The sequence below is a fragment of the Calonectris borealis genome, chromosome W (genome assembly GCF_964195595.1).
Source record: "Calonectris borealis chromosome W, bCalBor7.hap1.2, whole genome shotgun sequence".
NCBI lineage: Eukaryota > Metazoa > Chordata > Aves > Procellariiformes > Procellariidae > Calonectris > Calonectris borealis.
This window is the reverse complement of record NC_134351.1, coordinates 36,675,939-36,699,251: the sequence shown is the minus strand read 5'-3', so window position 1 is coordinate 36,699,251 and position 23,313 is coordinate 36,675,939. Positions and strand designations below refer to the sequence as shown.

The 23,313-nt window shown below is 49.4% G+C and overlaps 1 pseudogene; it reads right to left on the bottom strand.

The window, feature by feature from the left end:
• Positions 1-3,164: 3,164 nt before the first annotated feature.
• Positions 3,165-23,313, bottom strand: part of LOC142074961 (phospholipid-transporting ATPase ID-like) — a 131,322-nt pseudogene continuing 111,173 nt past the window's right edge.

The following is a 23,313-nucleotide window of genomic DNA, read 5'->3' as shown; positions in this document are numbered from 1 at the left end:
AGGGGAGATCACTGGATTAGAATTTGCTTCTTCCCTAGCAAGCAGCTCCTGGCTGCTGAAGTCTGGATCCAGTCCCAGCTCCAGTTTGCACTGGCTGTGCTGAAATTTAATACCACAGTTTGTAACGAGCCTCCCAAAGCAGCAGGTGCAACATACTGTTTTTTTCTGTGCTGAGTTAAACCCAGGGAGATGAAACCTTCTATTAGAGCTTAAACAATCTTATACAGTAACTGCTAAAACTGGGACCACAGGCAGCAAGGTGTTATATGCAGACCGGATGAAATGGGGACATGGCTGTCCTGTTGCCATCATACATTGCCTCCACTGATAGCTCAGAGATTCAAGGCAGAGAGCTCCCAATAAATACCAGATGGTTACTGTGCAAAAAATCCAATTTAAAGCAAGGAAAGAGTCTAAATTTGTAGAAAGGAGCCGAAAAAAATATAACAGCCAACGCTGCTTAGTCCTCTGCGCAAAAAAAGCTTCATTTAGACAGCTCAGCAGTGCTGGCAGGACAGACTCTCACACTGCCACACTGGCCTTCCACCCAGTAACCCTGCTGATTATGGAGCTGGTGTAACAAAACAGTGAGCAAATCCCAGTCCCTCAAGATCACCATGTCTTTGTCTGTGTCTATGCATCTTAGGTCCCTCTGCTGGCAGTCTGATAGGATTTTCAGCTCTCTGGAACTCATGACTGACAGATGAACTGTTCCCAAATAAAATATTAGCCAGCACAGAGAAACTCTGCAGAGGCCCCTGAGCCCTCACTAAGTTCCTCTGAAATTTGACCACACCACTCATCAGGGAGGGTGAGGGAGCCATCAGGTCACGCTTCATCCATTACACTGAGCAACAGCACCAGCGGAGTAAAGGGCAGGACACCCTACGCTAGTGGTGAAATAGCATCTTTGCCTCTGATACTTCTTGTGTGATTTCCATCAAGTCAGATGTGCGTGTGCCTCAGAAGACAGATATTGCCTCAGTCTCTTATGGTGGGAAAGTCGCCTGGTGCTGGTGGCTCAGATGAGCCTTAACCATGACACGGTCTTCTCAGGGCTAGAATTTATGGCTTGATCTGTATGGGAGCCTGAGCTTCTTTTGCCCTTTTATTTTAAGTCTAAATGAAATAGCTGGTGCCCAGCTACAAAACCTGAGATGGCTCTGAGGACAATGATCTTTTACAACAAGAGCAGATTTGCAATGCAGATAAAACCGGGCTTCTGCCCCATCCTCTGCCATCCGCAGCTCTCTCCCTCGGGCGCCCCGAGGCCCCAGCACCGCCCCGCTCGGCGGGGACGGAGGACGCCGACTCCCGGGCGGCCCCGGCGGGGGGGTGGGGGTGGGGCGGGCAGCGCCGAGGTGCCGCCCCGCCGCCCGGCTGTAAACAGCGGCGCGGCGCGGACAGCCGGTAAGGGGTGGCGGTGGTTGCTGCCGCCGCCTGCGGGGGCTTGTCCGTGGCCAGAGCGGGCAGCCCTGCGGGGCGGTTGGTGGTGCTGGCAGCTGCCTGGGTGTGTCGGCATTTCTGGTGTGTGTGTGCACGGTGCTCTGCTCGGTCCCGTGGGGTCAGATCTCGTGTCATCTGTTGTGCAGTGTTTGAGGATGATAATTTAGTCTTTTATGAAGCTCTTGTATTTGATAGATGTTATAAATGATTTAGTCCCAAACAGGATTCCAATTTAAGTTTACAATTTATTAAATGAATAGAGGCAAGCAAACAGCGCTGGGTGTGCCGGGAGTCTCCGCTCCACCAGGACACACACCATAACGCGGCACTCATCATAAATATATACAGTAAAACATTACATATTCATATAATTTTGTAATATGCCTATACATATGCATGACCTGTCCCCGCTTCGTATTAAAATGAGTTCCAAAAGTCATTTACATAGTCCAAGCATGCGCAGTAAAATTAGGGTTAGGGTCTTTTCCTCTCCGGTGGTCGTTCATAGTCTTCTTCACTGTGTCCGTTAGTTGAACTCTGGGCTTCCTTTGTCTATATATGGTCATTTAATTAACTCATCAGTTCCTTGACTCTTGGAATGTAACAAGGCATCAGGTTATCTTGTCCTTTAACACTTATCCTTTCACAGGTGTTCGTTATTAGTGATTTACATAGGACACTATCTCATCACAGCTGTTACATAGGAGGCCTAACGAGCCAGCTCAAGGCCTGTCTGCTCTTATCAAGTGGGAGGATGTACCATGGTGAAATCTCAGTCAGGAATTGTTAGTTAATTTATGGCTTAGGCTAGACAATGGCTCTGTTATTAACCCTTAAGTGTTAGTTCCCTCTATCAATCCCACCTTTTCTAAAAAGTTAATAAATTCATTTACTATACCAGAATGTTCACTAAGTGGCTTTTGCAAGCAGGAACTATATACATACTATATACATAAACCACTCTGCTAGACTTAGGCTTGTGGTCATACAAGGGTATGTAGGACAGAAGGTCACACTTCATCACACGAATCAGATTAACATATTTCACAACAGATATACCTAAATACTCACCGGCCCATTGGATTAACTGTTAGTTTGGAAGGAGGTTATTTCCAACTCATGCTTTCCAAAGTGCCTGTGTACAGTCAAAAGGCTACAAAATTACACATATTACAAAGATTGGGGATTTGGGGGTTGTATGGCTGGACCTAAGGCACACCTAGGGTCAATACTGTCACCCCAGTAATACAGCCCAGAGTGGATTCATGACAGAAACAAAGGCACGTGAATGAGAAAGACATTGCCAATTCAGCCTTTTCCTCAGCCTGGACTTCTCTTTGCTCTGAAGTATGTAGTTAAATGGAGAAAAAAAAAATAGCGTTATAAACAATCTCAGGGAGTGGAGATGCCTCCCACAGCGTGTTCTCTCTTGTTCCAGGGAGGCCCTCTGGGATACCATATAACAGCTCTAATTCACTCTGCCCGCCTTCCCCAGGAGCAGTACATGTCTTTGGAAGAGAAGCTGAAGTCAGAGGGTGCACATGGGTGAAAGGAAAGGCCCAAATCCTTGCTTTGGTAGCCTGGAGGGCAGAGCTCTGGGCGGCCACTGGCGCGGTGCTTTGCAGGGAGCACAGCCTCCTTTCCTGAAAGCCCTTTACTTTGGTTTGCTTTGTTGGTTTGTTTTTTGGGGTTGGTTTTTTTTGGGGGGTTGGTTTTTTTTACAGTCCTTTGTGTTTATGTTTGTCACTATTTGGTGAAAATGTTCCTGTTGTGGCAAAAGGTGATTTTGGCCGCATGTTTCTCCCAGACATAATGAGTGCTCCAAAGCCATGCTGATGGGAGAAGGCATAGCCAGAGTGGCAGGTGCTGGTCCGACGCAGGCGTCTCTTGGGTGAGGGTGGAGGTGGCCACTTTTTGGCTTCTTTGATCTTGAGCAGGACCTGAAATCAGAAAATAAGATGGAAAAAGTGGGAAATGCATCATTATTCACAAGCACAGTAGAAGAAGAGCAAAGAAAGGGAAACAGAAGCAGGGGTCCAAAGCCAAAAATGATTGCCAAAACAGGAGGATGGCAGGAGGGGTTGCAGAGCAGGAACTGAACTTGCAGCACAGGGTGGCAGCCTGGTAGAAGGAAAAGCAAATCTTATTCTAAAAGGCATTAATGGGAGTGTCGTCTGTAAGACGTGGGAGGGGATTATTTCAGTGTATTGTTCCTCACAGCTCTGTGATGCCTCAGTTGGAGTATTACTGCAGCTCTTTTAGACACTTCAGTCAAATAACCCAAAATGTGAAAGCCATCTCAACAATAGTCAAAAGTCCAGAAAACAAGATCTATAGGGAAACGTTGAAAAAATGGCTTGCTTAATCTAGAAAACAGACTACTAAAGGGGATCTCCGATACGTAAAAGCTTTTTATGATGAGAATGGTGATCAATAGATTCTCATATTCCTTGGCAGAAGGGAACGAAATAATGCATTTTATTTGCAGGTAGTGGGCGCTCTGCTCCCACGTGGCCACCAAGATCATCTGCGGACAGGCATCTTTTCAGAAAGGGGCTGTCAAAGGCAGGAGGCCAGTACTGAGTGCCATGCTCGGCAGAATCCCCAGCCGCCGAACCCCTGTCCTTCCTGCTTGGGACAATAGCAGCTGTAAGTACTTGTCCTCTCTAAGCTTCAGGTCTGTATTTAAGTTCCTCTCATACTGCCAGCTGGGGATCTCCGTACAGCAGGAAACACAAACGCTCCTCTCCTGTGACAATTCACTTCCCAGAGGAGGTAGAAAAGTAAAGTGATTTTGCACTAGAGAGAGATGCTCAACCCAAGCACTGAGGCTGGGATTCTGGGCCACAGATGTGTCGGACTTCTCTTCAGCTGAAGGGTAAACTCAGCCCATTTTTACACATCTGAACTGCCTCTAACTGTGTGCTGAGGACCTTCCTTCCTAGCAGTCTTCTCTAGCACCCACCTACCCCCTCTGCAAGGGCTGAGAATTCCCCTTCACTCATTCTCCAACAGTCCTGGAGCACATGGGGAGCTTCACAGACATCCCAAGGATGATCAAGACAGTCACTGGGGAGCACTGAGGTGCATGCCCTTGGGACTTTGCTCAGAGACACTGGTGTCTCGCAGCTCAATGCAGGAAGAGGAAGGAAGCACCAGGTGGCAGCATTTAGCAGATGCTCTTGTTTGAAAGGCAGCCAGGAGCTGTGTTTATGCCAATCTTGTTGAGGCGTGCATTGGCTGTAGTGAACTGTGCGCTCTCTGCCCACGCCATCTCTCCCAGCCTCTCCTTGCCCTAACGGCCTCATCTTCATATTCCTGGGGATGGGAGGGCAGCCGGTTTCAGAGGGGGCATATAACCATTGGCTACAAGCGAAGTAAATTCTGAAGTCAAAAAATCCCCAGCAAACACGTACGGCTGGGTGGAGGGTGAAGGGCCATGGTCTGCCAGGCTAAAAACTGTACGGCAGCAGGGCGGGAGGACTGAAACACGCCACTCCTTTGCCACTGAGCCACAACACTTAAACCCTGCACTGAAATATAGTGCGGTTTCCTCGCTCCAGTGCAATCTAATCCACATCTAAATAATCTCAGCCTTGGTCCCAGCTTGTTGTGGTTTAACCCGGCAGGCAGCCAAACACCACACAGCCGCTCGCTTCAAAGTTCATTCTTGATTAATCTGGGTGATTTTTACTGCAATACCGTTGATATGACATATAGCAACCATAGAAGTGATGATATACAGTATTATATAGCAATTAACATCATACAATTCAGTTCATTGGCTATTTTCACCCAAAATCAAATCCCCTTGAGGTACACACCGGACTTCCCCATCCTTTCGCATCACCCACCAAGTGCACCCGGGTCCTTGAGCAAAAGCAATCCCACGGATGGGTTTTCCCTTGCGAGAGGCAGGAGTAACCCAGACTGTCTTCCCCAACATATTTCTTATGTGCACGACAGGGACTTCATCTCCATCTACAGTACGTAAGAGTCTTGATTGGGCAGGGCCAGCTCAATTAACAGATCCCCTAGTGTTGACTAACCAGGTAGCTTTTGCTAAATGTGTATCCCAATGCTTGAATGTCCCACCACCCATTGCTCTCAGTGTAGTCTTTAACAGTCCATTGTATCGTTCGATTTTCCCAGAGGCTGGTGCATGGTAGGGGATGTGATAGACCCACTCAATGCCATGCTCTTTGGCCCAGGTGTCTATGAGGGTGTTTCAGAAATGAGTCCCGTTGTCTGACTCAATTCTTTCTGGGGTGCCATGTCGCCATAAGACTTGCTTTTCAAGGCCCAGGATGGTGTTCCGGGTGGTGCCATGGGGCACAGGGTATGTTTCCAGCCATCCGGTGGTTGCTTCCACCATGGTGAGCACATAGCGCTTGCCCTGTCGGGTTTGTGGGAGTGTGATATAATCAATCTGCCAGGTCTCCCCATATTTATATTTCAACCATCGTCCTCCATACCAAAGAGGCTTTACTCGCTTGGCTTGCTTGATTGCAGCGCACGTTTCACATTCATGGATAACCTGTGCAATAGCGTCCATGGTCGAGTCCACCCCTTGATCACAAGCCCATCTATATGTTCTCTGTCTTCCTTGATGGCCTGAGGTGTCATGGGCCCACCGAGCTATAAATAATTCACCCTTATTTCTGTATCAGAAATAGTGTGGCCAGCAGGAGTAGGGAGGTGATCGTGCCCCTGTACTCGGCACTGGTGAGGCCGCACCTTGAATACTGTGTTCCGTTTTGGGCCTCTCACTACAAGAAGGACATTGAGGTGCTGGAGCGTGTCCAGAGAAGGGCAACGAAGCTGGTGAAGGGCCTGGAGCACAAGTCTTATGAGGAGCGGCTGAGGGAACTGGGGTTGTTTAGTCTGGAGAAGAGGAGGCTGAGGGGGGACCTCATCGCGCACTACAACTACCTGAAAGGAGGTTGTAGCGAGGTGGGTGTTGGTCTCTTCTGCCAAGTAACTAGCGATAGGACAAGAGGAAATGGCCTCAAGTTGCGCCAAGGGAGGTTTAGACTGGACATTAGGAAAAATTTCTTTACTGAAAGAGTGGTCAGGCCTTGGAACAGGCTGCCCAGGGAAGTGGTTGAGTCACCATCCCTGGAAATATTTAAAAGACGTGTAGATGAGGCGCTTAGGGACATGCTGTAGTGGGCATGGTAGTGTTGGGTTGACGGTTGGACTTGATGATCTTAGAGGTCTTTTCCAACCTTAATAATTCTATGATTCTATGATCCTTATGTTGCCAGTCCAGATCCACCTGAGCCACTTCAATCTTAGCAGCCTGGTCCACCTGCTGGTTGTTTTGATGTTCTTCAGTGGCCCGACTCTTGGGTACGTGAGCATCTACGTGACGTACTTTTACAGTCAGGTTTTCTGCCCAGGCAGCAATATCTTGCGACAATGCGGCAGCCCAGATGGGTTTACCTCTGCGCTGCCAGTTGTTCTGCTTCCATTTGTCCTGGTTTCGGCTGGGATAGGGTTAAATTTCTTCCTAGTGCTGTGTTTTGGATTTAGTATGAGGAGAATGTTTATAACACTGATGTTTTCAGTTGTTGCTAAGTGCCCTCCTAGTCCAAGGACAGCTCCCATGCCTACTGACTGAGCTAGGTACACAAGATGGGAGGGAACATAATCAGGACAGCCAGCCCAGCTGGCTAATGGGGTATTCCATACCATGTGACGTCATGCTCAGTATATGAAGGGTAGGCGTGATCCAGGAAGTAGCGATCGCTACTTGGTTATCGGTCAGCGTGGGTGGTGAGCAATTGCATTGTGCATCACTCATTTTGTATATTCTATCATTATCATTATTATTTTCCCTTTTCTGTTCTATTAAACTGTCTTTATCTCAACCCACGAGTTTTTCTCACTCTTACCCTTCCGATTCTCTCCCCGTCCCGCTGGGGGTGGGGGAGTGAGTAAGCGGCTGCGTGGTATTTGACTGCCTGCCAGGTTAAACCGCAACAGTCCTTTTTGGCGCCCAACGTGGGGCTCAAAGGGTTGAGATAACGACACATCTGACCCGAACGGGTTAAAACAAATTTGTTATAAGCATTCATTATATCAGTTTAGTACTCAATGTTCACAATGTTGGTTTATTTGCTCTCAGAGTTGTTGGATCTGCTTTTGGAGTTGTGGTATATAGCACCTTACTGGCTGTCTATACTGCTGATCATCAGTTTTTATGTGGGGTTGGTCATCTCTAGGAAATGGATTAAGGTCATTGCTTTGCTATACTGTGTGACATTGGTTTATGTTATGATAAAATTATTGGTCACGAGCCTGTACTCAGCACTGCCATCATTCCTGTTCTTCGGGAGCTATCTTTTGGAAACTATTAATAATTACACTTTTTACCACTTCACCTCAGAGGATGAATTTAGGGGGGAGACAGGATGGGACACTTTCTCCCACTTGTTCACCTTCCCTTCCATATCTTCAGAAACTCCTTTTTCTTCTATCCTCTTCATGAAGACGTCCACAATATTCCCTGAGAACTTTGAATATCCTTGGGATGTTCAAACAAGCATGATCATATTGCTATGTCTCCTGAATGTCGTGACTACTCAAACCCCCACGGCAGGCACTGTAGCTCCTTCAACCCGCACGACAACCACTGTGGCTACTCAAACCCCTGCGACAGGCACTGTGGCTACTTCAACCCCCATGACAACCACTATGGCTACTCAGACCCCGGCAACAGTCACTACAGTTACTCCAACCCCCGCAACAGGCACTGCAGCTACTCAAACTCCGCCAACAGTCACTGCAGTTACTCCAACCAGTGCGACAAGCACTGCAGCCACTCAAACCCCGGCAACAGTCACTACAATTACTCCAACCCCTGCGACAGGCACTGCAGCTACCCAAACCCTCGCGACGGGTACTACAGCTGAACCAGAGGACCAACCGTCGCTGGTATCCGTCGCCCCTGTACAGAAGAAGAAATCTTTGAAGCGGAAGTCAGGTCGTTTAGAAAAGGATGATGGAAAACCAGGGCCATCACGAGGAGGGGAGGAGGAAGAGGAAGAACTCATAAACGAGACGGAAACCACCTGATCCTTATCCCTGAATGAGTTGCGACATATGCGGAAAGATTTCAGCCATCGTCCAGGAGAGCATATTGTTACCTGGCTGCTCCGATGCTGGGATAATGGGGCCAGTAGCCTGGAATTAGAGGGGAAGGAAGCCAAACAGCTGGGATCCCTTGCTAGGGAATCGGGTATTGACAAAACAATTGGACAAGGGACACAGGTCCTCAGCCTCTGGAGGCGACTGCTGTCAGGCGTGAAGGAAAGGTATCCCTTCAAGGAAGATGTTATATATCGCCCAGGCAAATGGACCACTATGGAGAGAGGTATCCAGTACCTGAGAGAATTAAGCATGCTGGAGGTGGTTTATAGTGACCTGGACAACGAGCAAGTACCCAAAGATCCAGATGACATCCAGTGTACGCGACCCATGTGGCGGAAGTTGGTACGGAGCACACCAGCGTCATATGCCACTTCGTTGGCAGTACTGTGCTGGAAAGAGGAAGAAGCACCAACGGTGTGTGATGTAGTTAACGGACTCCGGGAATACGAAGAAACTGTCTCCTCCTCCCTTGTCTCGGCTGTGGAGAAACTGTCCCGGGAGGTCCAGCAACTCAAAGACGATAGGTCCTATTCTCCACCTGTACGGACCAGTATCTCAGCCATTAGGAGTCAGCGTTTTTCTCCTCAAGAGAGAGGATATAGAAAGTACACACCACGGGGCACCCTGTGGTTTTACCTGCGTGACCACGGAGAGGACATGGGGCAGTGGGATGGAAAACCTACCTTGACCCTAGAGGCACGGGTACGTGAGTTGCAAGGAAAAACAATCACACAAGGGGGTTCTACCAGGAAAAATGCTGCTCCAGTTTTCAGGAAAAACCTGTCTCACGACAGTCCAGTTACCAGTGAACAGTTCCCCAGACAGAGTAGAAGGGCTGATCTTACTTTGGATTGTAATTGTGATGAAGAAATTCTTGACTCACGCTTGCAAGAAGTGAGAGATGGATACTATGATCAGCACTAGAGGGGCCCTGCCTCCGGCGAGGTGGAGGAAAGGGACAACCGGGTTTACTGGACTGTGTGGATTCGATGGCCTGGCACATCAGATCCACAGGAGTATAAGCCTCTCGTAGACACTGGTGCACAGTGTACCCTGATGCCATCAAGCTATAAAGGGGCAGAACCCATTTGTATTTCTGGAGTGACAGGGGGATCCCAAGAGTTAACTGTATTGGAGGCCGAAGTGAGCCTAACTGGGAAGGAGTGGCAGAAGCACCCCATTGTGACTGGCCCAGAAGCTCCGTGCATCCTTGGCATAGACTACCTCAGGAGAGGGTATTTCAAGGACCCAAAAGGGTACCGGTGGGCTTTTGGTATAGCTGCCCTGGAGACGGAGGAAATTAAACAGCTGTCCACCTTGCCCGGTCTCTCGGAGGACCCCTCTTTGTTGTGGGGCTGCTGAGGGTTGAAGAACAGCAGGTGCCGATCGCTACCACAACAGTGCACCAGCGGCAATATCGCACCAACCGAGACTCCCTGATTCCCATCCATAAGCTGATTCGTTGACTGGAGGGCCAAGGAGTGATCAGCAAGACTCGCTCACCCTTTAACAGTCCCATATGGCCAGTGCGAAAGTCCAATGGAGAGTGGAGACTAACAGTAGACTATCGTGGCCTGAACGAAGTCAGGCCGCCACTGAGTGCTGCCGTGCCAGACACGCTAGAACTCCAATACGAACTGGAGTCAAAGGCAGCCAAGTGGTACGCCACCATTGACATTGCTAATGCGTTCTTCTCCATCCCTTTGGCAGCAGAGTGCAGGCCACAGTTTGCTTTCTCTTGGAGGGGCGTCCAGTACACCTGGAACCGACTGCCCCAGGGGTGGAAACACAGCCCTACTATTTGCCATGGACTGATCCACACCGCACTGGAACAGGGTGAGGCTCCGGAACACCTGCAATACATTGATGACATCATCGTATGGGGCAACACAGCAGAAGAAGTTTTTGAGAAAGGGAAGAATAATTCAAATCCTTCTGAAAGCCGGTTTTGCCATAAAACAAAGTAAGGTCAAGGGACCTGCACAGGAGATCAAGTTTTTAGGAATAAAATGGCAAGATGGACATCGTCAGATCCCAATGGATGTGATCAAGAAAATAACAGCCATGTCCCCACCAACTAGCAAAAAGGAAACACAATCTTTCTTAGGTGTTGTGGGCTTTTGGAGAATGCATATTCCAAATTACAGTCAGATCATAAGCCCTCTCTATCACGTGACCAGGAAGAAGAATGACTTCAAATGGGGCCCTGAGCAACGACAAGCCTTTGAACATATTAAACAGGAGAGAGTTCATGCAGTAGCCCTTGGGCCAGTCCGGGCAGGACAAGATGTAAAGAATGTGCTCTACACCGCAGCTGGGGAGAATGGTCCTACCTGGAGCCTCTGGCAGAAAGCACCAGGGGAGACTCGAGGTTGACCCCTGGGGTTCTGGAGTCGGGGATACAGAGGATCCGAGGCCCGCTACACTCCAACTGAGAAGGAGATATTGGCAGCATATGAAGGGGTTCGAGCTGCTTCGGAAGTGGTTGGTACTGAAGCACAGCTCCTCCTGGCACCCCGACTGCCGGTGCTGGGCTGGATGTTCAAAGGGAGGGTCCCCTCTACCCATCATGCAACCGATGCTACGTGGAGTAAGTGGGTCTCACTGATCACACAACGGGCCCTGTCCTGGTTCCAGATGGGACAGGGTTAACTTTCTTCCCAGTAGCTTGGGGGGTGTGCTGTGTTTTGGGTTCGGTGTGAAAGGAGCGTTGATGGCCCATTGACGCTTTGGATGTTGCTGGGTGATGCTTGCACGGGAGGGGGGAGCACAGCCTGGGTGGTGGACCCAGCTGGCCAATGGGGTATTCTATACCATGTGACATCATGCTCAGTATAAAAACCAGGTGTGTGGGGGGGCTCGCCCCCCGTTCGTGACACGGGGTCGGCGGTCGGTGAGTGGTTGTGTTGTGCATTGCCTGCTTTGTGTATTCTGTTATTGTTGTTGTTCTCATTGTTATTATTACTGTTCTACTTAGTTTTATTTCAATTATTAAACTGTTTTTATCTCAACCCGGGAGCTTTCCTACTTATGCCCTCCCGATTCTCTCCCCCATCCCACCGGGGGGGGGTGATCGAGCGGCTGCGTGGCGTTTATTTTTGCTGGCTGGGGTTAAACCACGACAGTCCTTTTTGGCGCCCAACGTGGGGCACGAAGGGTTGAGATAACGACAGATTATTTAGAGCATATTAAGCAATTTATATCTGGTAACATATTAATTTGTTCTGCACCATGCTCTTGTTTTTACTGTACCTGTTAAAAATTGGAGTTGGGTTTTGTAGTCTGTTGTGCTCTGCCGTGATTAATGATGTTTTGCCTGGGAGATTTGTTACTAAAACGCTGGCATTGGGGGTTATTTGGTATTTGGGATTCGTAATGAAGCCGTTTCTGCATTTCGGGTACCACTTCATGGAGACCATTAGCAATTATACCTTTTCCTCCGAGAGATTTTTTATGGAGGAAATAGAGAATGGCACCCTCGCTACCTTCATCTCCTTTGTTAAAATAACTTGCCAGTACCTTGAACATCTCTGGGTAGTTAAGATATATCTATTGGTACTCCTTGGGAATATTGTTGTGGTTTTATCCAAGGTTAGTAAGCAATTTAAGAACGTCATCCAGAGATCTGCCCCAAGGCTGGATAGTTATGAGTGGCAGGGCGAGTGGGATAGCATGGGCAAATGCCTAGGACGGTGGGCACCCCCAGTGTTCTGGAACTTTACCCCTGAACAAGTGCAGAACCCTGAAAAATTAGTAGAATATTTGGAAGAAGTATGCTGTCATCCTGGCCATTCCAGGGAGACACAAATCACTACAATGTGCTGGGGCCTGGCCCACGCCTACCGAGCCCTGTTTAACACCACTCAGAACCCCCAAGGGGAAGGAAACGTCTCTGCAGCTGATGACAAAGCAACAGGCCCTGTGGCTACTCCACCCCCCACGGCAAGCACAGCAGCTCCCTCACCCCCCAGGGCAGGCACGGCAGCTACTCCGCCCCCTGCGACAGAGAACCAACCCATGCCGGTATCAGTCGCCCCTATACAAAAAAGAAAATGCACAAGAAAATCAGCTCGTCTAGTAAGGGATGAAGATGAACCAGGGCCATCACGAGAACAGGAGGAGGAGGAGGCAGAACCCGTAAATGAGATGGTGACCACCCGATCCCTATCTCTGGCTGAGCTGCGAGATATGCGAAAAGACTTCAGCCCTTGTCCAGGCGAGCACATTGTCACCTGGCTGCTCCGATGCTGGGATAACGGGGCCAGTAGCCTGGAATTAGAGGGGACGGAAGCCAAGCAGCTGGGATCCCTTTCTAGGGAAGGGGGCATTGACAAAGCAATTGGACAAGGGGCACAAGTCCTCAGCCTCTGGAGGTGACTCCTGTCAGGTGTGAAGGAAAGGTATCCCTTCAAGGAAGATGTTATGTGCCACCCAGGCAAGTGGACCACCATGGAGAGAGGTATCCAGTACCTGAGAGAATTAGCCGTGCTGGAAGTGATTTATGATGACCTGAACAACGAGCAGTTATCCAAAGACCCAGATGAAGTCAAATGCACCTGACCCATGTGGCGGAAGTTTGTACGGAGCGCACCAGCATCACATGCAAACTCATTGGCAGTAATGACCTGGAGAGATGGAGAGGAACAAACAGTGGATGAACTGGCTGGCCAACTCCGGCAATATGAAGAAAGTCTCTCTTCCTCCCTACGAGCCTGTGTCTCTGCTGTGGAGAAACTGTCTCAGGAGGTCCAGCAACTCAAAGAGGATATGTCCTGCTCCCCACCTGCACGGGCCAGTGTCTCAGCCATTAGGAGCAAGCGTCCCTCTGCTCAAGAGAGGAGACATCGTGGGTACACACCCCGGGGCACCCTGTGGTTTTACCTGCGTGACCACGGAGAGGACATGAGGAAGTGGGATGGAAAACCTACCTCAGCCTTACAGGCACGGGTACATGAGTTGCAAGGGAAAACAACCACAAAGGGGGTTCTTCCAGGAAAACTGCTGCTCCAGTCTCCAGTGAGTTCCCCAGACAGAGTAGAAGGGCTGATTCCACTTCCGACCTTAACAAAGGGACTTCTGACTCATACTTACAAGAAGTGGATAGCGAATATGATGACCAGGACTAGAGGGGCCCTGCCTCCAGCCAGGTGGAGGAAAGGGACAACCGGGTTTACTGGACTGTGTGGATTTGATGGCCTGGCACATCAGAGCCACAAGAATATAAGGCTCTCGTAGACACCGGTGCGCAGTGTACCCTGATGCCATCAGGCTATAAAGGGGCAGAACGCATTTGTATTTCTGGAGTGACAGGGGGATCCCAAGAGTTAACTGTGTTGGAGGCGGAAGTAAGTCTAACCGGGAATGAGTGGCAGAAGCACCCCATTGTGACTGGCCCAGAGGCTCCGTGCATCCTTGGCATAGACTACCTCAGGAGAGGGTATTTCAAGGACCCAAAAGGGTATCGGTGGGCTTTTGGTATAGCTGCCCTGGAGACGGAGGAAATTAAACAGCTGTCCACCTTGCCCGGTCTCTCAGAGGACCCTTCTGTTGTGGGGTTGTTGAAGGTCCAAGAACAACAGGTACCAATTGCTACCACAACAGTGCACCGGCGGCAATACCGCACCAACCGAGACTCCCTAATCCCCATCCATGAGCTGATTCGTCGACTGGAGAGCCAAGGAGTGATCAGTAAGACTCGCTCACCCTTCAACAGTCCCATATGGCCAGTGCGAAAGTCCAATGGAGAGTGGAGGCTAACAGTAGACTACAGTGGCCTGAACTAAGTGACGCCGCCACTGAGTGCTGCCGTGCCGGACATGCTGGAACTTCAATATGAACTGGAGTCAAAGGCAGCCAAGTGGTACGCCACAATGGATATCGCTAATGCGTTCTTCTCAATCCCTTTGGCGGCAGAGTGCAGGCCACAGTTTGCTTTCACTTGGAGGGGCGTCCAGTACACCTGGAACCGACTGCCCCAGGGGTGGAAACACAGCCCTACCATTTGCCATGGACTGATCCACACCGCACTGGAACAGGGTGAGGCTCCGGAACACCTGCAATACATTTATGACATCATTGTATGGGGCAACACAGCAGAGGAAGTTTTCAAGAAAGGGGAGAGAATAGTCCAAATCCTTCTGAAGGCCGGCTTTGCAATAAAACGAAGTAAGGTCAAGGGACCTGCACAGGAGATCCAGTTTTTAGGAATATAATGGCAAGATGGATGACGTCAGATCCCAACAGATGTGATCAATAAAATAACAGCCATGTCTCCACCAACTAACAAAAAGGAAAACGCAAGCTTTCTTAGGCGTTGTGGGCTTTTGGAGAATGCATATTCCAAATTACATTCAGATCGTAAGCCCTCTCTATCACGTGACCAGGAAGAAGAACGACTTCAGATGGGGCCCTGAGCAACGACAAGCATTTGAGCAAATTAAACAGGAGATAGTTCATGCAGTAGCCCTTGGGCCAGTCTGGGCAGGACAAGATGTAAAGAATGTGCTCTACACCGCAGCCGGGGAGAATGGTCCTACCTGGAGCCTCTGGCAGAAAGCACCAGGGGAGACTCGAGGTCGACCCTTAGGGTTCTGGAGTCGGGGATACAGAGGATCCGAGGCCCACTACACTCCAAATGAGAAGGAGATATTGGCAGCATATGAAGGGATTCGAGCTGCTTCGGAAGTGGTTGGCACTGAAGCACAGCTCCTCCTGGCACCCCGACTGCCGGTGCTGGGCTGGATGTTCAAAGGGAGGGTCCCCTCTACACATCATGAAACCGATGCTACGTGGAGTAAGTGGGTCGCACTGATCACACAACGGGCCCGAATAGGAAACCCCAGTCGCCCAGGAATCTTGGAGGTGATCACGAACTGGCCAGAAGGCAAAGATTTTGGAATATCCCCAGAGGAGGAGGTGACGTGTGCTGAAGAGGCCCCACCATATAACAAACTACCAGAAAACGAGAAGCAATATGCCCTGTTCACTGATGGGTCCTGTCGCCTTGTGGGAAAACATCGGAGATGGAAGGCTGCGGTATGGAGTCCTATACGCCAAGTTGCAGAAACTGCTGAAGGAGAAGGTGAATCGAGTCAGTTTGCAGAGGTGAAAGTCATCCAGCTGGCCTTGAGCATTGCCGAACGAGAAAAATGGCCAGTACTTTATCTCTCTACTGACTCATGGATGGTGGCAAATGCCCTGTGGGGGTGGTTGCAGCAGTGGAAGCAGAACAACTGGCAGCGCAGAGGGAAACCCATCTGGGCTGCCGCATTGTGGCAAGATATTGCTGCCCGGGTAGAGAACCTGGTTGTAAAAGTACGTCACGTAGATGCTCACGTACCCAAGAGTCGGGCCACTGAGGAACACCAAAACAACCAGCAGGTGGACCAGGCTGCTAAGATTGAAGTGGCTCAGGTGGATTTGGACTGGCAACATAAGGGTGAATTGTTTATAGCTCGGTGGGCCCATGATGCCTCAGGCCATCAAGGAAGAGATGCAACATATAGATGGGCTCATGATCGAGGGGTGGACTTAACCATGGACGCTATTGCACAGGTTATCCATGAATGTGAAACGTGCGCTACAATCAAGCAAGCCAAGCGAGTAAAGCCTCTCTGGTATGGAGGACGATGGTTAAAATATAAATATGGGGAGGCCTGGCAGATTGATTATATCACACTCCCACAAACCCGCCACGGTAAGCGCTATGTGCTCACCATGGTGGAAGCAACCACAGGATGGCTAGAGACATACCCTGTGCCCCATGCCACTGCCCGGAACACCATCCTGGGCCTTGAAAAGCAAGTCCTATGGCGACACGGCACCCCAGAAAGAATTGAATCAGACAACGGGACTCACTTCTGAAACACCCTCATAGACACCTGGGCCAAAGAGCACAGCATTGAGTGGGTCTATCACATCCCCTGTCGTGGTTTAACCTGGCAGCAGCCAAATACCACGCAGCCGCTCGCTCACCCCCCCCGCCGGGTGGGATGGGGGAGAGAATCAGAAGGGTAAAAGTGAGAAAAACTCGTGGGTTGAGATAAAGACAGTTTAATAGGGAAAGCAAAAGCCGCGCACGCAAGCAAAGCAAAACAAGGAATTCATTCACCACTTCCCATCGGCAGGCAGGTGTTCAGCCATCGCCAGGAAAGCAGGGCTCCATCACGCGTAACGGTTACTTGGAAAGACACACGCCATCACTCCGAACGCCCCCCCTCCTTCTTCTTCACCCAGCCTTATATGCTGAGCATGACGTCATATGGTATGGAATAGCCTATTGGCCAGCTGGGCCAGCCGCCCTGGCCACGCTCCCTCCCAGCCCCCTGCACATCTGGCAGGGCATGGGAAGATGAAAAGTCCTTGACTAGCATAAACAATACCTAGCAACAACCAAAACATCAGCGTGTCATCAACATTATTCTCACACTACATCCAAAACACAGCACTATACCAGTTAATAGGAAGAAAATCAACTCCATCCCAGCCAAAACCAGGACATCCCCTATCATGCACCAGCCTCCGGAAAAATCGAACGATACAATGGACTGCTAAAGACTATGCTGAGAGCAATGGGTGGTAGGACATTCAAGCACTAGGACACACATTTAGGAAAAGCCACCTGGTTAGTCAATACCAGGGGATCTGCCAGTTGAGCTGGCCCTGCCCTTTCAAGACTCTTACGTACTGTAGATGGAGATGAAGTCTCTGTCGTGCAATGAGAAATATGCTGGGGAAGACAGTCTGTGCTACTCCTGCCTCTGGCAAGAGAAAACCCATCCATGGGATTGCTTTTGCTCAAGGACCTGGGTTCACTTGGTGGGTGATGTGAAAGGATGGGGAGGTCCGGTGTGTACCTCAAGGGGATTTGATTTTGGGTGAAAATAGCCAATGAACTGAATTTTGATGTCAACTGTTACATGATATTGTATATCATTATTTCTATGGTTGCTATCAATGGTATAGCAGTGAAAATCACCCAGATTAACGAAGAATGAACTAACTCCGATGAAACCGAGCAAAGTGCAACGATGATAGAACTGGACGAGCGCAGCAGTACCAAAATGAGAATTGGCTTCAGGATGCAACAGCCCAACACGACACACCATTTTTCTGGCCCTGAAAGACTGTTATGACAGATGGAGCCCAAAGTCATGGACTAAATGAACTCAGTGGACATTTTAGAGGGATAGTCCATAGACCAAGGGAATGATATCTGTGCGTGCATATATATATATGTGTATATATAAAAAGAAAGATAGTGGTGGTTAATTGAAATGTATTAAAAAGATGTGAGACCTAAGCACGACGTAAATGGTATAGAATAAGGGGTGGATACTGTCCTGGTTTCGGCTGAGATAGGGTTAAATTTCTTCCTAGTGCTGTGTTTTGGATTTAGTATGAGGAGAATGTTGATAACACACTGATGTTTTCAGTTGTTGCTAAGTGCCCTCCTAGTCCAAGGACAGCTCCCATGCCTACTGACTGAGCTAGGTACACAAGATGGGAGGGAAGATAATCAGGACAGCCAGTCCAGCTGGCTAATGGGGTATTCCATACCATGTGACGTCATGCTCAGTCTATGAATGGTAGGCGTGATCCAGGAAGTGCCGATCGCTACTTGGTTATCGGTCAGCGCGGGTGGTGAGCAATTGCATTGTGCATCACTCATTTTGTATATTTTATCATTATCATTATTGTTTTCCCTTTTTTTCTGTTCTATTAAACTGTCTTTATCTCAACCCACGAGTTTTTCTCACTCTTACCCTTCTGATTCTCTCCCCGTCCCACTGAGGGGGTGGGGGGAGTGAGTGAGTGGCTGGGTGGTATGTGGCTGCCTGCCAGGTTAAACGCCAACACATTGCTGCAACCACCCCCACAGGGCATTTGCCACCATCCATGAGTCAGTATAGAGATAAAGTACTGGCCATTTTTCTCGTTCAACAATGTCCAAGGCCAGCTGGATGGCTTTCACCTCTGCAGACTGCCTCGATTCACCTTCTCCTTCAGCAGTTTCTGCAACTTGGCGTATAGGACTCCATACAGCAGCCTTCCACCTCCGATGCTTTCCCACAAGGCAACAGGACCCATCAGTGAACAGGGCATATTGCTTCTCATTTTCTGGTAGTTTGTTATACAGTGGGGCCTCTTTAGCACGCGTCACCTCCTCCTCTGGGGATATTCCAAAATCTTTGCCTTCTGGCCAGTTCGTGATCACCTCCAAGATTCCTGGGCGACTGGGGTTTCCTATTCGGGCCCGTTGTGTGATCAGCGCGACCCACTTACTCCACGTAGCATTGGTTTCATGATGTGTAGAGGGGACCCTCCCTTTGAACATCCAGCCCAGCACCGGCAGTCGGGGTGCCAGGAGGAGCTGTGCTTCAGTACCAACCACTTCCGAAGCAGCTCGAACCCCTTCATATGCTGCCAATATCTCCTTCTCAGTTGGAGTGTAGCGGGCCTCGGATCCTCTGTATCCCCGACTCCAGAACCCCAGGGGTCGGCCTCGAGTCTCCCCCGGTGCTTTCTGCCAGAGGCTCCAGGTAGGGCCATTCTCCCCGGCTGCGGTGTAGAGCACATTCTTTACATCTTGTCCTGCCCGGACTGGCCCAAGGGCTACTGCATGAACTCTCTCCCGTTTAATTTGTTCAAAGGCTTGTCGTTGCTCAGGGCCCCATTTGAAGTCCTTCTTCTTCCTGGTCACTTGATAGAGAGGGCTTACGATCTGGCTGTAATTTGGAATATGCATTCTCCAAAAGCCCACAACGCCTAAGAAAGCTTGTGTTTCCTTTTTGCTAGTTGGTGGGGACATGGCTGTTATTTTGTTGATTATGTCTGTTGGGATGTGATGACGTCCATCTTGCCATTTTATTCCTGAAAACTGGATCTCTTTTGCAGGTCCCTTGACCTTACTTTGTTTTATGGCAAAACCGGCCTTCAGAAGGATTTGAATTATTCTCTCCCCTTTCTCAAAAAATTCTTCTGCTGTGCTGCCCCATACGATGATGTCATCAATGTATTGCAGGTGTTCTGGAGCCTCACCCTGTTCCAGTGCGGTGTGGATCAGTCCATGGCAAATGGTAGGGCTGTGTTTCCACCCCTGGGGCAGTCAGTTCCAGGTGTACTGGACGCCCCTCCAAGTGAAAGCAAACTGTGGCCTGCACTCTGCTGCCAAAGGGATTGAGAAGAACGCATTAGCGATATCCATTGTGGCGTACCACTTGGCCGCCTTTGATTCCAGTTCGTATTGGAGTTCCAGCATGTCCGGCACGGCAGCACTCAGTGGCAGCGTGACTTCGTTCAGGCCACGGTAGTCTACTCTTAGTCTCCACTCTCCATTGGACTTTCACACTGACCATATGGGACTGTTAAAGGGTGAGCGAGTCTTGCTGATCACTCCTTGGCTCTCCAGTCGACGAATCAGCTTATGGATGGGAATCAGGGAATCTCGTTTGATGCGATATTGTCGCCAGTGCACCGTTGTGGTAGCAATCGGCACCTGTTGTCCTTTGACCCTCAGCAACCCCACAACAGAAGGGTCCTCCGAGAGACAAGGCAAGGTGGACAGCTGTTTAATTTCCTCCGTCTGCAGGGCAGCTATACCAAAAGCCCACCGGTACCCTTTTGGGTCCTTGAAATACCCTCTCCTGAGGTAGTCTATGCCAAGGATGCACGGAGCCTCTGGGCCAGTCACAATGGGGTCCTTCTGCCACTCCTTCCTGGTTAGGCTCACTTCGGCCTCCAACACAGTCAGCTCTTGGGATCCCCCTGTCACTCCAGAAATACAAATGCGTTCTGCCCCTTCATAACTTGATGGCATCAGGGTACACTGTGCACCAGTGTCTACGAGAGCCTTATACTCCTGTGGGTCTGATGTGCCAGGCCATCGAATCCACACAGTCCAGTAAACCTGGTTGTCCCTTTTCCCTTTCCTCCACCTGGCCGGAGGCAGGGCCCCTCTAGTCCTGGTCATCATATTCGCTACCCACTTCTTGTAAGTACGAATCAGAAATCCCTTTATTAAGTTTGGAAGTGGAATCAGCCCTTCTACTCTGCCTGGGGAACAGCTCACTGGAGACTGGAGCAGCAGTTTTCCTGGAAGAAAAGGAAAAATTGTGGAGACACAGGCCTGTAGGGAGGAAGAGAGACTTTCTTCATATTGCCAGAGTTGGCCAGCCAGTTCATCCACTGTTTGTTCCTCTCCGTCTTTACAGGTCATTATTGCCAATGAGTTTGCATATGACGCTGGTGCGCTCCGTACAAACTTCCGCCACATGGGTCGGGTGCACTTGAATTCATCTGGATGTTTGGGTAATTGCTCATTGTTCAGGTCATCATAAATCACTTCCAGCACGGCTGATTCCCTCAGGTACTGGATACCTCTCTCCATCGTGGTCCACTTGCCTGGGTGATATATAACATCTTCCTTGAAGGGATACCTTTCCTTCACACCTGACAGAAGTCGCCTCCAGAGGCTGAGGACTTGTGCCCCTTGTCCAATGGCTTTGTCAATGCCCCCTTCCCTAGAAAGGGATCCCAGCTGCTTGGCTTCCCTACCCTCTAATTCCAGGCTACTGGCCCCGTTATCCCAGCATCGGAGCAGCCAGGTGACAATGTGCTCGCCTGGACGACGGCTGAAATCTTTCCGCATATCTCGCAGCTCACTCAGGGATAGGGATCGGGTGGTTACCATCTCATTTATGGGTTCTGCCTCTTCCTCCTCCTGTTGTCTTGATGGCCTGGTTCATCTTCTTCCCTTACTATACAAGCTGATTTTCTTGTGTATTTCTTCTTGTGTATACGGGTGACTGATACCGGTACAGGTTGGTTCTCTGGTTCAGCCGCAGTGACTGTTGCTGGGGTTTGAGTAGCTGCAGTGCCTGTCGCGGGGGTTGGAATAGCTGCAGTGCCTATCGCGGGGGTTGGTTTACCCGCGGTTCCTGTCGCCGGGGTTTGGGTAGCCGCAGTGCCTGTTGCAGGGGTTGGATTACCCGCAGTGCCTGTCGCCGGGGTTTGAGTAGCCACCGTGTCTGTTGCCGGGGTTGATCTCTGGACGGTATTCCTGAATAGTTGTTTAACCCTAAACAAGACCTGAACCACATTCAGGAGACATAGCAATATGAACATGCTTGTTTGAACATCCCAAGGATATTCAAAATTCTCAAGAACTGTTGTGGAGGGCTTCATGAAGAGGATAGAAGAAAAAGGAGTTTCTGAAGATATGAAAGTGAAGATGAAGGAGTGGGGGAAAGTGTCCCACCCTGTCTCCCCCATAAATTGGTTCTCTGAGGGGAAAAGAGTGTAATTATTAATAGTTTCTGAGAGGTGGCTCCCGAGGTACAGAGATGACGGCAGTGCTGAGTACAAATACCAGATTAGACTCACGGCCAATGATTTTATCATATCATCAAACAGTGTTACACAGTGCAGCAAAATGATACCCTTGACCCAGTTCCGAGCAGTGATAAACAGCACAACAGGGAACATATACTGCAAGCAAGGTATTACATAACCCAACACTGAGAGCCAGCCCCACAACTTTGAGAGCCAATAAATCAACATTGTGACCAGCAACTATTAAACCAATATAATGAATGCTTATAACAAATTTTGCCTTAACACACTTTGGTCAGATGTGTCATTATCTCAACCCTTTGTGCCCCACGTTGGGCACCAATAAGGACTGTTGTGGTTTAACCCGTCAGGCAGCCAAACACCACACAGCCGCTTGCTCGCTCGCTCCCCCATCCCCCACAGTGGCATGGGGGAGAGAATCGGAAGAAAAAAGGAAAATTCATGGATTGAGATAAAGACAGTTTAATAGAACAGAAAAGGAAGGGAAAATAATAATAATAATAATAATAATTATAATAATGGTAGAATATACAGAATGAGTGATACACAATGCAATTGCTCACCACCCGCCAACCGATATCTAAGCAGCGATTGCTACTTCCTGGAACATGCCTCCTATTTATATACTGAGCATGATGTCACATGGTATGGAATACCCCATTGGCCACTTGGGTCAGCTGTCCGGGCTATGCTCCCTCCCAGCTTCTTGCGCACCTGGCAGAGCATGGGAAGCTGAATGTCCTTGAGTAGCAGGGTACTTAGCAACAACTAAAACATCAGTGTTTTATCAACATTCTTCTCATACTAAATCCAAAACACAGCACTAGGGAAATAATTAACTGTATCCCAGCCAAAACCAGGACACAGCTGCAGATCGTTTCAACTGTGCCAAAATCCAAATTCAATCCTTCTCAGAGGACTATTAGACAGATGGATGGTAGCATTTGCACCTACAGGGACATACACTCTGAGCAATGCCAGGCCCCTGGAATATGGCTCCACGGTAAGCTTAGGTGGTAGTAAGCAGGGTTTCTGGTTTACTAAGGTATCTCCTTACTTTATCGCTGGCAGTTGGCTTTAACTGACCTTTCAGCAATCGAAAGCCAACTACAGGCAGCACACAGAGGGTGATGCTAAGGAAGATTGCTAGCCACATGTTTGGTTGGCTGAGGGCGTGCCCTGGTTTCAGCTGGGATAGAGTTAAATTTCTTCCTAGTGCTGTGTTTTGGATTTAGTATGAGAAGAATGTTGATAACACAGTGATGTTTTCAGTTGTTGCTAAGTACCCTGCTAGTCAAGGACATTCAGCTCAAGAAAAAAAAAAAAAAAACAAAACAAGCGTTGGGAGGGAGCACAGCC